This window comes from Lichenostomus cassidix, chromosome 3, assembly GCF_008360975.1.
Source record: "Lichenostomus cassidix isolate B80296 chromosome 3, HeHo_3.0, whole genome shotgun sequence".
Lineage (NCBI taxonomy): Eukaryota > Metazoa > Chordata > Aves > Passeriformes > Meliphagidae > Lichenostomus > Lichenostomus cassidix.
This window is the reverse complement of record NC_139483.1, coordinates 7003638-7015676: the sequence shown is the minus strand read 5'-3', so window position 1 is coordinate 7015676 and position 12039 is coordinate 7003638. Positions and strand designations below refer to the sequence as shown.

The 12039-nt window shown below is 45.1% G+C and overlaps 1 protein-coding gene across 10 annotated transcripts in view; it reads left to right on the top strand.

Annotated features, from left to right (window-relative positions):
* BCL11A (BCL11 transcription factor A) overlaps positions 1 to 12039 on the top strand; it is a 142513-nt gene that overhangs the window by 35098 nt on the left and 95376 nt on the right. The window lies entirely within an intron of this gene.

Below are 12039 nucleotides of genomic sequence, written 5' to 3'. Positions count from 1 at the left end.
TCAGGAGATGACCAGAATGAAGGGGGAGATCAATGAAAATTTATCCTGAGGGACAGCACAAGCTCCCTCAGTTTCACAACCCATCATGATTCACCCAGCCATGTTTGCTTTTTTCTCTTTGACAGAATTGATGTATTTTACACTGAGCTGTATTAAGAACAGAGTTCAAAGCAACTGCGTGTGATGGGATTGGTTCTTTGTAAATGAACTATTTTCTGTTCCAGAGTTCAAGCTCAGAATGTCATAGTTACTTTTTCATTTTGGAAGGACTACCTCTTTTCTCAGGCAGGAAACAAAAGCTTATGGTACAGAGCATTTATTGGAACCTTGACTCTATAAATAGCAGTTCTGTAGAGCACCTAAAATACACCAAAATATCAGGTCTAGTATGAGCCATGGAGGAAGCTTATGCAGAACACTTACTAATTTGACACTTGCGTCAGTGCTCAGTGTGCTGCTCCACTACACAATGTGTCAGTGGAGAAGCCCCACAATTTTAAGTGTGGTGTGACTGCACATTCTTAACATCACTGTGTTCACAGCAGGACTGGGGTTGTATTTCTAAACCTGGATTCAGAGGGGACTTTTAAGATTTCTAGGTAAGTACCTCTGCTGAACCTCTAGCAAAAGGCTGAGTAAGGCCTAGCATTAGTATGCTGGACTGAGGAAAACATTAAATATGTATCTATATCAGCATCCAGCAGCTGTCAGGATAAAGGAAGTTGCGTGCCAGTTGGTGCATGCAGCAGCATCCTGTTGTGGAGAAACGTGCTGACCACACTTCACCTTCTGAGCCAGCTGTCTTTGGGGATTTTCTATCGGAATCCATCTTCAAAATGCTCCTTGTCTTCCAGCCTCCTCTAAAGTCTTCTTTGTCTTCAGGTCAGTTATTCTTCACAAGTTTCTTCTCCAAATTTCAGTAAAAACCCAGGGGATACTTGGCAATCCGCTGGAACTGAGGAAAGCTGAAATCATGACTTGGCAATCTATTTTTGATAAGCTAACTTTCAGGATTTATTCATTCCTACTGCATGTGTCTGCAACTCAATCCAGTAGTCATAAATGACACATAAGCATTGGAGTAAAGGTTGTACCTGAAGTGAATTTTTCTTTTTGTTTCTTCCTCTTTTAAAAAATAATTTCTGTAACAGACTTTCAAAATCACTTGTGCCATTGTGGGGTCATCTCAGATGTCTTTGGTATCCAGATGTATTTTTCTTGAAAAGCTTAATTTTTCAGACCATAGATACTTAGCACAGTTTTGTTTCTTAGCTCTGAAAAATTAAACCTTCAGAATAATTTACCACCATGTCCAGTTGCTCTTTGTTTTACCTGCAGTTAATAAACTTTGTAATATGGACTGATTGTAAAAATAGTCAATAACATTTTCATTATCAGCTTTGTTATCAATTTCTCACGGATATCACAAAAGCAATGAGTCCTGTGTTATGTTGTTTGGAGCAGGCAAAGGTGAGAGGGGACCTTTGGTCATATGGAGTTTTCTGTGTGCGAGGCTGATGATGGTTGAGTAACAGAACTGTGGGTGCTGGGGCTGAGTAGTAGGAAATGAGGATGGATGAGCAGAGAGGGGAAGTTAGAAGCTCAGAACAAGGCATCTGAAGATGATGTGATGACACACGGGAGGATGTTAGAGGAATTCAAAGCACAGAGTAAAATGGCTGGGGCAAAAGGCCCAGACAAAAGGAACATTACTTTCATAATCTGCATGGGGAGGAAGAGATCAAGAAGTGCCTGAAGAGAGAAGGTGGGCAGAGATAAGGGTTATTGTGACACGTTGCCTGGAAATAGATGATGAATGTTTTATTCTCTGAAACAAATTACTTTAGGAGAGCACAAAAGGATGGGAGTCACTTGACTAAATGTGGACACCTGCGTGTAGGTATTGATACCTCCATCTTACTATTTAAATTCTCTATATTATCTACATCTCTGTAAACGGGAGAGAAAAATATTCATAAATAGGCTGGGATCCTGAGGGCAAGACCTTTACAGAACATCGAATAGCTCTGCATTTTTTTCAAGTTACTCTTCATTCTGCAGGCTGTATCACCCAAAAGGCCCTGTAAATTGCTGATCACTTTATGGCATCAGGTTGTTTTTTTTGGCAGTGCTTAAAGGTAAGCTGAGTTCTTCTGAAAATAGGATAACAAAGTAAAGGTTACCCAGAACTCTTAAACAGATGGCCATTTAGACCCAAATTCACTACAAGCCTGTGATGTACCTGAAATTAGAAAGCGTCTCCAGCTGATAAAACCAAAACCAGGGGAACACAACGCTGAAGTGACTGTAACAGTATGACTGTATTGTGTAATAACTATAATAGTGATGGTATCTGCAACTGTAACCCTTAATTACTCTGCCTGTTTCTGCAAACTCTTTAGGAAGGTAAAATAACACCTATTTGACACATGTTGTGAAAATTAAATTTCCCAATAGACAAGAGCATAGAAATGTCTCTCCAATGTCAAACCAAGCTCCTTTCTAACACGTTTTTTACACTCTAGATGACCAGTAGTAGATGCATAGGAGAGAAAAGATAAAATGTGACAAGTAGAGTGGAACACTGGCTGGATTATAATTTCCTACTTTCAGCAGTCTGCGGTTTAGGAATTTTCTGAGTCTGAGTTTGCTTTCGAAGCATCTTGTGTAATAGCCCAGAATGGTGTTTTCCCTCATTTACACATTGCTTCTGTCCTCTGGCATCGGGTCTTCCTTTTCAGCTCAGTGTCACATGTAGTGCATTCCAAGCGATTTAGGAGCCTAACACCCATTTTTGAAAGTGATATATGAAACCAGGTCTTCTGAGAGTCACTGGCTATTGCCCATAATGGGAGTGAGTTTTCTGGAGTGATTTTTGGAAAAATGTTGCTGCAATCAGTGTAGGGTTTTGGGAATGAAGGTAGTGAATCAGTTAAATGCTATTTTGTGTTTGAAGAAGAAAGAAACAAGGACAATAGAAATGGGATATGTTTAAGCTGGAGTTATCCAGTATTAGAGAATTTTAGAGTGATACAAGAGAAATATCATTGCCACTGGTATAGTAGATATCTGAAATGCTTGTGTTGGAGACCTCTAGTCCCCCTTTTAGATGAGGTGTAACCAAATAGAAAACTGTATCATCTGTGGCTGGTGCACAAGACCATACAGTAAAAGATTTATTTATCAGCCAAAACTCTGTCCTGCTTTATCTCTGCCTCTGTTACAGGCACAAATATTAGTTTCTTTTATGCTGTAGGTGGTTCTTGTCAAAGGGAACAGGGGAAGAGGGTCATCCCTGCTGTCCCCTTTTTTGTACTGACTTCTCTCCTAACACTTGCTAAAAGTAGCACTGAAATCAGTCCAGGTCCCTTAACTTCTCCTGAGGGAGAATGTGGAGAGAGCTGAAAGTGTCTACTACAAATACATAATTTTCTTTTCACTTCATTGTTCCCTCTCCATCTGACTTGGCAGGTGAGTGGGAATGGTGTGAAATCGATCCTGAGGCAATCAATGACACGGCAACTGGCCAGAGCTGAACACCGATGCACTGATCGCCTCCAAATCAATTCACATGCTGCTCTTGCTCAGGTTACCTGCCACTTCAGCAGGGAGGGATGGATGGGGAACTGAGGAGAAAATTGCACAAAAAGTATTCTGGGACCTTTCTAAATAGGCCACTTACATGCAACCCCCCTTCTCTCATATGTACATTTATACTGGATGTAAGGATATGATCAGGTCACGATGCAATGCCTTGTTTGAAACTCAGACATTGCTCAAAGGGAGCAGAGTAGGGCCCTGGAGAGTGCCAGGGAAATTGTGTGGAAGAGACAGAGCTGTCCTGTGTCTTCTTTGCTGTTTTCTACCTTGCTGTTAGATATTTAACTAGTCAAGCATTGCTGTTTGGATGTGCACAAGCTTAAATAATCCTGTGGAGCGTTCTGCCACAGGGAACTGTGACTCCTAATTTCTAAACACTCCTCAAGGTGAGCGGCTTTTGTTTTGCTTTAATAAGCCAGGAGTTGTGCATGTCGAAAGTGCCTATTGTACAAAGATCTCAATTTACTTGGCAAACTTCCATGCATTAAGTCTCCCTGCTTTGCTGTCAAGGAGTGAAGCATTGTTATCTCCATTAAGAGCAAGTGAGCCAGGAACACATGCCTAGTCTCTTCGTATTGCTGCTGCTTCCTTTTATTTTTCCTTTCTTCTCATGGGTAGTAGCCCTTAATTTAGAGTGTAGATTGTTGAGACTAGAGATGGTTCTGGCCCCTACAGAAGAGGGATGGCACCTCATCCCCATGCCAACACGAGGACATCTCCCTTTTTCTTCTGCAAGTGGCTGGCTGTGACCCAGTTCAGTGCTGTCCTTAGGGATTCTCTTGTCTGTGCCACAGTTGCCATGGTCCCTAGAGAAGCAGTCAGCAAATAATTTAGGGGTAGGACCACCCAGTGGCCTCTTCTTCCTGCCAGTCACTGACATGAGACCTTGGCAAAAGGCTCAATCTCGCGTGGGAACATGGATCCATATGCACAGGGGATAATCCTGTGGGGAGCACTATCCTGCACTAAGGTAGCCATGAATTGGGACCTTTGGCTTCATACATGGAACATGTCACTTGGGGAGGGGGAAATAAATGAAGTTGGCTGAGTGAATTGCTCAAAGCAATGCTGAAAAGCAGTCGCAGATTGGTGGGAAGACTTGAATACTGTGTGCTCCAGCCCATGCTGCTGCTGCTTGCAATAATAGCACCAGTGCTGGATGATTGAATATATTCAGAGATTATTGCTCTGCATGTCCCCTTACAGTTTAGGGTGCCACGAGATCTGACGTGGCACAGGAGCTGCATTCCCCTTGGAATGGAAGGTAGGAGCAGCATGCATGGAACAGGTACAGCCATGTCAATAAGGAAGAACTGGCATTCATTTATTTTGTTTATTGCCCATTACTTTTAAGGAGTGCTGATACACTGGTCTGTTTTCAATAGTCCAATTGCTGCTAATCATAACAGGATGTAAATATTGGCCACTGCCTTGGGAACACAAGCAGTTTGTGGCAGAAGTTGTCTTTTTGCTTGGCACCTGATGAGATGAGGCCTTATTTCTGACTGAAATAAGAGTTCGAAGGTTGCCTGTCACATGTCCTCTCCTGCTCTGAGATAAAGCTGGCAGGTGGAGCCAGGCAGGTGGCCGAGACTGTATGGCACAGCCTAAGGGTGAACTGCTGCCATTTGTGAGGTATTGTGAGCACAACAGTGAAGTCCAGGAAGAATTAAGTGTCTGAAACAACATAAGCACAATATTTCTTGCTGCTCTCCTGGAGAATGGCATATTCTGTTGTTTTATGTAAATTTTAAGAGCATACAAGATCATCTACTGTTTGCAGTCCAGATTTATGGTGGGGTTTTGGTGGTGCTGGCTGGACAGTGGCATTGAAGTTGAGATGGAGTGTTTTACTTATCTGGTACTTGTGATGATGTAACAGGCATCTCTGTATCCCAGACAGGTGGGTCTCACCTACTCAGTATGGACACTGGTTGGATTTGCAAGTGATTAGTGATGGGAAGTTGAGCTTCCAGAGCCATCTAGAACTTTTTTGTGTTGGGTTTCTTGAGAGAGTCCCATGCTGCCTATGTCTCAGCACGGGGCTGGCTGGCAGCATCTGGGGAGGGTTACCATGGTGATGCTTTGAATGATATGCCAGATTTAGTGCTCACTATAGGTGTGGAAAGTATATGATAACCAGATATGGTTTAAGGAATCTCCCAGCCCTTGGAGCACTCATGTGATAGTCCTGTTTGAGTTGCAAAGAGGTTGGAGAGGGATTGTTGTCTTACTAGGCTAAGAGTCTGGAGATGCTAATGACCATGAAAAAGCAGGATGGGTGGCATGGCCAAAGGTTCTCACAATTAATGGTGCAATTGTTTAACATGCCAGCAGTGCTTCACGTGTTATTTCGTGTGATACGGAAACAAAGACTTTAACATCTTGAGAATAGCTCTTGAGGACTCATTAGGCAACTTGGCCACATCTGGCCTTCATCCAGATAAGTCAGGCTCTAGGGCAGGTGTCCATGTTGTAGTGTAACCTGAACCATTTGCTGCCCAGCTCTGATCTCTCAGAAAAGCCCAAGGAGCTTTACTGAGTGAGCCCAGGGTTGTCTGGAGTTGGGCCAAGGCCAGAGCAAGTTGAAATCCTGTCTTCTGGCCCCCTCTGACTCTCATGGGCTTGAGCTGCTTTCCTGGTGTTTGAACACTGGCTCTCACCTGGCAATAGAGCTATTTACTGTGATTCCAGCAGTCCCACACTGCTGTGGGACACCACTCAGAACTGGGTGACTCCTGCTCGTGCTGAATCTGACCTATGGAGTTGCTATCATGGCAGGGAAAAGCACCATTTGGTGTACTGCAGATGCAGTATTCTTTGCAGTAGATACACAGATAGTATTTTATCCTTTACTGGCTTTGTGAGATCTCTTTAGAATAATCTCCTAAAGTAGCTGAAATCTCTCTTGAGCTTTAGCCCTTCAGGTCTGCTTTTGTTGTGCTTGGGACGTCTGGTTAGTACATTTTTCCATCTCTAGAGTGTGGGGATGGAAGACAATACTTATTACTACCTTCTGATTACATCCTTTATTGGCATTCCCATGTTTGGCAGTTATTTGGAAGTAACAGCCTGGATTACAACTATTTTCTTGTTTGTGAGAACAAATCTAGTTTCTCATTCTTGAGTGAGGTTCCTCTGCTGTCCCACTGATACACTGAGCTCTGACCCAGAGATGTGGCTGTACTCTTGTAACTCTTCTGTGGCCTGTTGGAGCCTCTCCTTCTGCAGGCCTTTAGTGAATGATGGAGGGAGGCATAGAAGCACAGAACTGGTCAGGATGGGAGGGACCACAGAGAGGCATGTGGTCCAACCTCCCTGCTCAAGCAGGGTCATCCCAGAGCATGTGGCACAGGATTGTGTCCAGAAAGTTCTGGAATATCTCCAGTGAGGGAGACTCCACACCCTCTATGGGCATCTCTTCCAGTGCTCAGTCACACAAACAGTAAAGTTCTTCGTCATATTTAGGTGGAACTTCCTGGACATCAGTTTCTGCCTGTTGCCTCTTGTCCTGTTGGTTGGCACCACCAAGAAGAGTCTGGCTTCATCTTCTCAGCACCCTCATTTTAGATATTTATACATACTGATGAGGTTCCCTTTAAGTTGTCTTTTCTTGAGGCAGAACAGGCCCAACTCCCTCAGCTTTTCTTTGCGAAAGAGGTACTCCAGTTCCTTAATCATCTTTGTTGCCTTCCTCTGGACTTGCTCTGACAGTTCCATGCCCATCTTCCTCCGGGCGATTATGACTTTGGGCACTTCTTCCCAGCACCGCTGAGCTTGGCAACCCACCGGTGTCATCCCCCAGCGAGGAAAACCCAAGGCGAGGTGTTATTTTCGGGCAGGCGCCCCCGCCGCTGCGGGGTCGGGCGAGCATCCCGGGGCACGGCGGGAGCGGGGCCGCAGAGCCGCGCTGAGGCCGCACGGGGGCGCCGCCCGCCCGCGGACGCGGCGGTGGCAGCGGGACAAAGGCAGTGCTGCCGCCCGGCACCGCCCCGGGCTGGCACCGCATGGGCGGGGGGCACGGCGCTCCGGGCTGGCACAGGGGGCGCGGGACCCTGCGGTGGAGAGGGACACGGGGCTCTGGGATGGCACCGGGCTGGGCGGGGACGTGGAGCCCCGGCCAGGTACCGGGCAGGGCAGGAGTACATGGGACCTTGGGCTGGAGAGGGGGACGCGGAACTCCGGCCGGGAAGGGGCTACCAGTGAAGGAGGCTGCCCGCTGATTCACGCCTACGGTTTACATTATCGAACATTGCTGTTGCAGGAAAACCCCGGGAGGGAGTGAATTGTTTCTTTTTCCTTTTCCTTTTTCTTTTTTTTTTTTTTTTTTTTTCCCTAAGAGCTAATGAGCTCGATGCTTTTGGGAGGGATCCCATCAGTTGCTTTGCCGGGCCGGGGAGGGAAATCACTTGTTCTTTCGTTCCCCTCTTTGATCCCAGCCAGTATGTAAAAGAATTGCAATTACACTTAAGCAGCACCTTTTACCCCACAGCGTCCAAATTCAAATACGAACCTGAAGATCAGCTTCTGCCTTTTTCCTTTTTTTTTTTTTTTTTTTTTTTTTTTTTTTAAGTTTCCCCAAAAACTTCTCGGGTGGGCGCTCTGGCTTTTTCCTGATCTTCCCTCTGCGATCTCCCTTTTGTCGGTTGTACGGGCTGAAGTCCCCTGGGTGGCAGCCCGAGCTACTCATTCATCATCATAACAACCGTTTAGTGTAAAATTAACAACAACTTAACTACTACAGCAATAAACATGGTCCTGCATTACCACAGATTGATGAGGATTACTTAGTTACAATCAGCTGGGGCACAGACAGGCTGCCAAATCAATAGCTTTCCCAAAGTTTAAAACTTAATCTCATCCCTTTAGTGTTGCTGATGCTTGGGGGCTTGTTTGTGGCTGGGTTGGGAGGAGGAAAAGGGAAGGAGGGGAATTTCCTTTCCCCCTCCCCCCGGAAAGTTGGCACTTAGTATTTGCTTTGTGGGAACATGAGGACAAAGTCCTATGCGTGCATCTGTTCATATACCTGATTTCTTCAGCTTTTATCTTGAAAAGGGTCCGATTGGTTGATTATCCAAATATATTTTGCCTTTAATTCCTTCACAGTTTATATTCGCAGCTTAACCTTCCAAAAGGCAGCAGCGGACCCCTAAACGAGCTGCCAATCGATCCCGAAACAACAATGCATGAGAAAGAGGGAGCTCTCAAGCAAATCGGTCCTCACTCCCACTAACACAATGTGCTGGCTATCTGGCTCTCGTTCCCGGTGTAAACTCGGAAGCGTTCATCACAAGAAACAAAGGACAAGGCGAAAATAGCTAAGTGCACCTAGAGCTGCATCCAAACAAAAGAAGAAAAAGCCTAAACAAACCCAAGGTTTTCTATTTCTTCCTGAGCCAAGTAATCCCTTTGATTACATCTAATACCTGCCAAAACCCAGATGGTATGCCCACCCATCGCACAGTGTGATAATGCCACATTGTGAAATCTACCCATTAATATTAATTGTCAGCTAGAGAATCTGTCTGAACTACTAAAGCTCGAGGTTGCCTTGAGAAAGCAGGGCATGATTTAGCAGGGATTTAAAGATAATTCTTATTCTTTCGTTCTCTATCTCGCATACATAGAATGTTAAACAACAGGCCTAGAATGCGATTCCAATTTCTGCCTCTCACAAATCTGATCTTAAACCACTGTGTACTTGGGGTCTCCACCTGGTGACCAAAATATTACCTTAAATTGCTGTGGGTGTGCAGGCTCCACATAGGTACACCGTGCTGCCCTGACTGAATCCCAACTCCCTGCTCAAGATAGATGTGCCCTACCAAACACACGTGACTTTTCTTCTTCCTTTCCATTGCTTCCCAAATACCCTTGCCATAATGGACGTGGTAATCCTTGAGAATTACTAGATAAGTATTTTGGAAACTTTTTTTTAATAGTACATATTGCAAACTCAGTGGTTGAACACGGTGGGAAAAGAGAGTAAATGAGTGTAGAAGGATGTGAGGGTGTTGCAGTGGAGCTGCCCTCCTCAAATTTTGAGGAACTACAGCTGGGGTTGGGACATAAAGGTCCTTGAAGCCACTGAAAAGAGAGAAGTGTGAATGAGAGGAGGTAAGATAAATGTGTATCATTCTCCATCCTGTAAGCTCTTACCAGCTCCTCTCAAGCTCTGTTTTCAGAATAATAGTGATCATTACTTGTTACAATGCCCGGCTCTTGTCATTCATCTGTAGGCCTTACAACCAGTTTCAAACTGATTGTAGCTCTCTTGATATGCAAAAAAGTGACCACAGGGTCCTGCTGTGGCCGAGGCCCAGCCCCAGAGGCAGGTCTGGACAGCACTGAACTGTCCAGGAAAGCAGTGATCAATTTTGATATATATTGTTCTCAAAACGCCAGCAGCTCATGGCCTGCCACTAGATATGGCCAGTTTAGCATGGATGAGGGCTGAGCTCTAAATGTTGGGCCTGAAGACATAAACATTTGTGTTTTAATCCCTAGTCAAGCTGCTCTGTTACTAATCTCTACCATAGATGCTCTATGTATGAGTGGCTCAAAGTAAACTGGCACTTCTAGAATAGAGTGAAAAACCTATGCAAACGAGACTGTGGCAAAGCTACTGAGGCCTGGAAATTCAGGTTCCAAGGTCTGCTATTCTGTCCTTCCCTCATTCCTTTACATCTGGCTATTCTGCCGCAATTTGGGTAATAAGACTCTTTGAAATGGGAACAGTCAGGCATATAAATATATGAATATGTAAATCAGATTTGTATTATCAGAGGTTCATATCAGTATAGGCGTACATGAAGATGTGCTGCTTTCTTTGTCATTTTTCTTCCCACCAAAATCCTTTGTAGCTCCTTTGTCTCCTCGCAGTGGGACCTGGGTCTCTCAGATTTCACCAGAAGAGCTTTTTGGTAATTTTTTGACCTTGGAAAGGTATGAACTGCACTTACCCAGCACCACCCCAAAAGCACCCTGGCCTGGGCCTTTCAGAATGCCTGAAAATCTGCATGGCTTTCCCAAGCAGCTGCCACCCCCCCCTCCAGCAGCTCTTGTGTCACGGGCAGCCAGCCTGGGCCTGCTCTGGTTACTTTCGCATCCTCTCCCCGGGATCAGCTGAGCGACACCAGGAAGAGAGAGATGTGAAATAAAAAGTGGAACAAAGGACCCCTTTCCTGCCACTGCTGAAGCTGATGGGCAGTGTCCTGCTGACTTCAGCAACACCGATGTTGTTAAGAATAGGTCTGTTCTAAGCTCACTGTTTCTGCAGCTCGCATAGACTTCTCTCGAGTTACAACGTGTGGGCACATGCACGGTGAGGGGAAATGTACAGTTTTTGGCAATTGAAAGTTTAATCAAAAGGCCACTTTTCCCATCTGTTATTTTTGGGCCCAGCCTCCCGAGGGTCAGCTTGATAGTATTTCACGCTGCTTCTAATCAATTTTATACTAGGAAGCAGTGTGAGAGCTGACTACCAGAGAGCTGGAGTGGCATGGAGCTCAGCACTGGGAGCATAGCTGGAAAAATATGTTGGGGATTTTGGGGCATAAACAAATGTTTCCTAATCTGGACTGCAACTCTGTCAGGCATGTACTGACAAGCAGATGTCGATTGGAGCTGAAAACCAGCAGGTTCTTCTACAGTGTAACCTGTAAATCCACATCTTGACAGGCGTGTTGTGGTACGCAGAGCTGCAGTCTCTGAGAAATAAGGTAACACAGGAATCAGATCATGGAATCAAATAGAGTGATTATCACTGCCTTTTTTGCTTTGTACAGACAAAGGAAGTAGGTGTTAGTTTGTACTGATTATATTCTATATGACTGTTTAGATCACACTTGATTTTTTTGGAACTTGCAGCCTTGGAGGATTAAATGATTTTGAAGACATGGGCTTTTTTTTGTTGGCTGTTTTTCCCCTATATGTCTATTCCATCCTGTGATTCTCTTCCATGACTGGACAAACACAGGCATATCTAACTCCTGGGGACTCTGTTCCTTGCTCCACACACCTTGTAGGGAACCACAGGAGAACCACATATAAGAGGAAGAAGAACTAAGAGTAGTGGGGTCAGAGGTGGAGCAAGACTTCTCAGCAGGGCTGGCAAGACTGAATTTTGCTGCCTCAGCTGTGAGAGCTTGGGATCAGGCTCGGTGACCTTGGAACTGTCAGAGGTTAGAAGGTGGGGAAAGGCTGCTGCTGCCACAAGGGAGCTGCTTTTCCGACCTGGGCTGCAGCAGTAACACTGTTTTTGGGGGACTTGACAGACCCTGACTGGTTGTTGTTGTTGTAGTCAGCTGCTGCCTACCTTGTCCCTTGAAATACAGGAACCTTTATTTAGCTGGAAGACCCTTAAAATATCAGGAAGAATCTGCAGGAAATGTGGTTGAGCCTGGTGCTTGTGCTCTGCTGTGTGCTTTTGGTAATGTG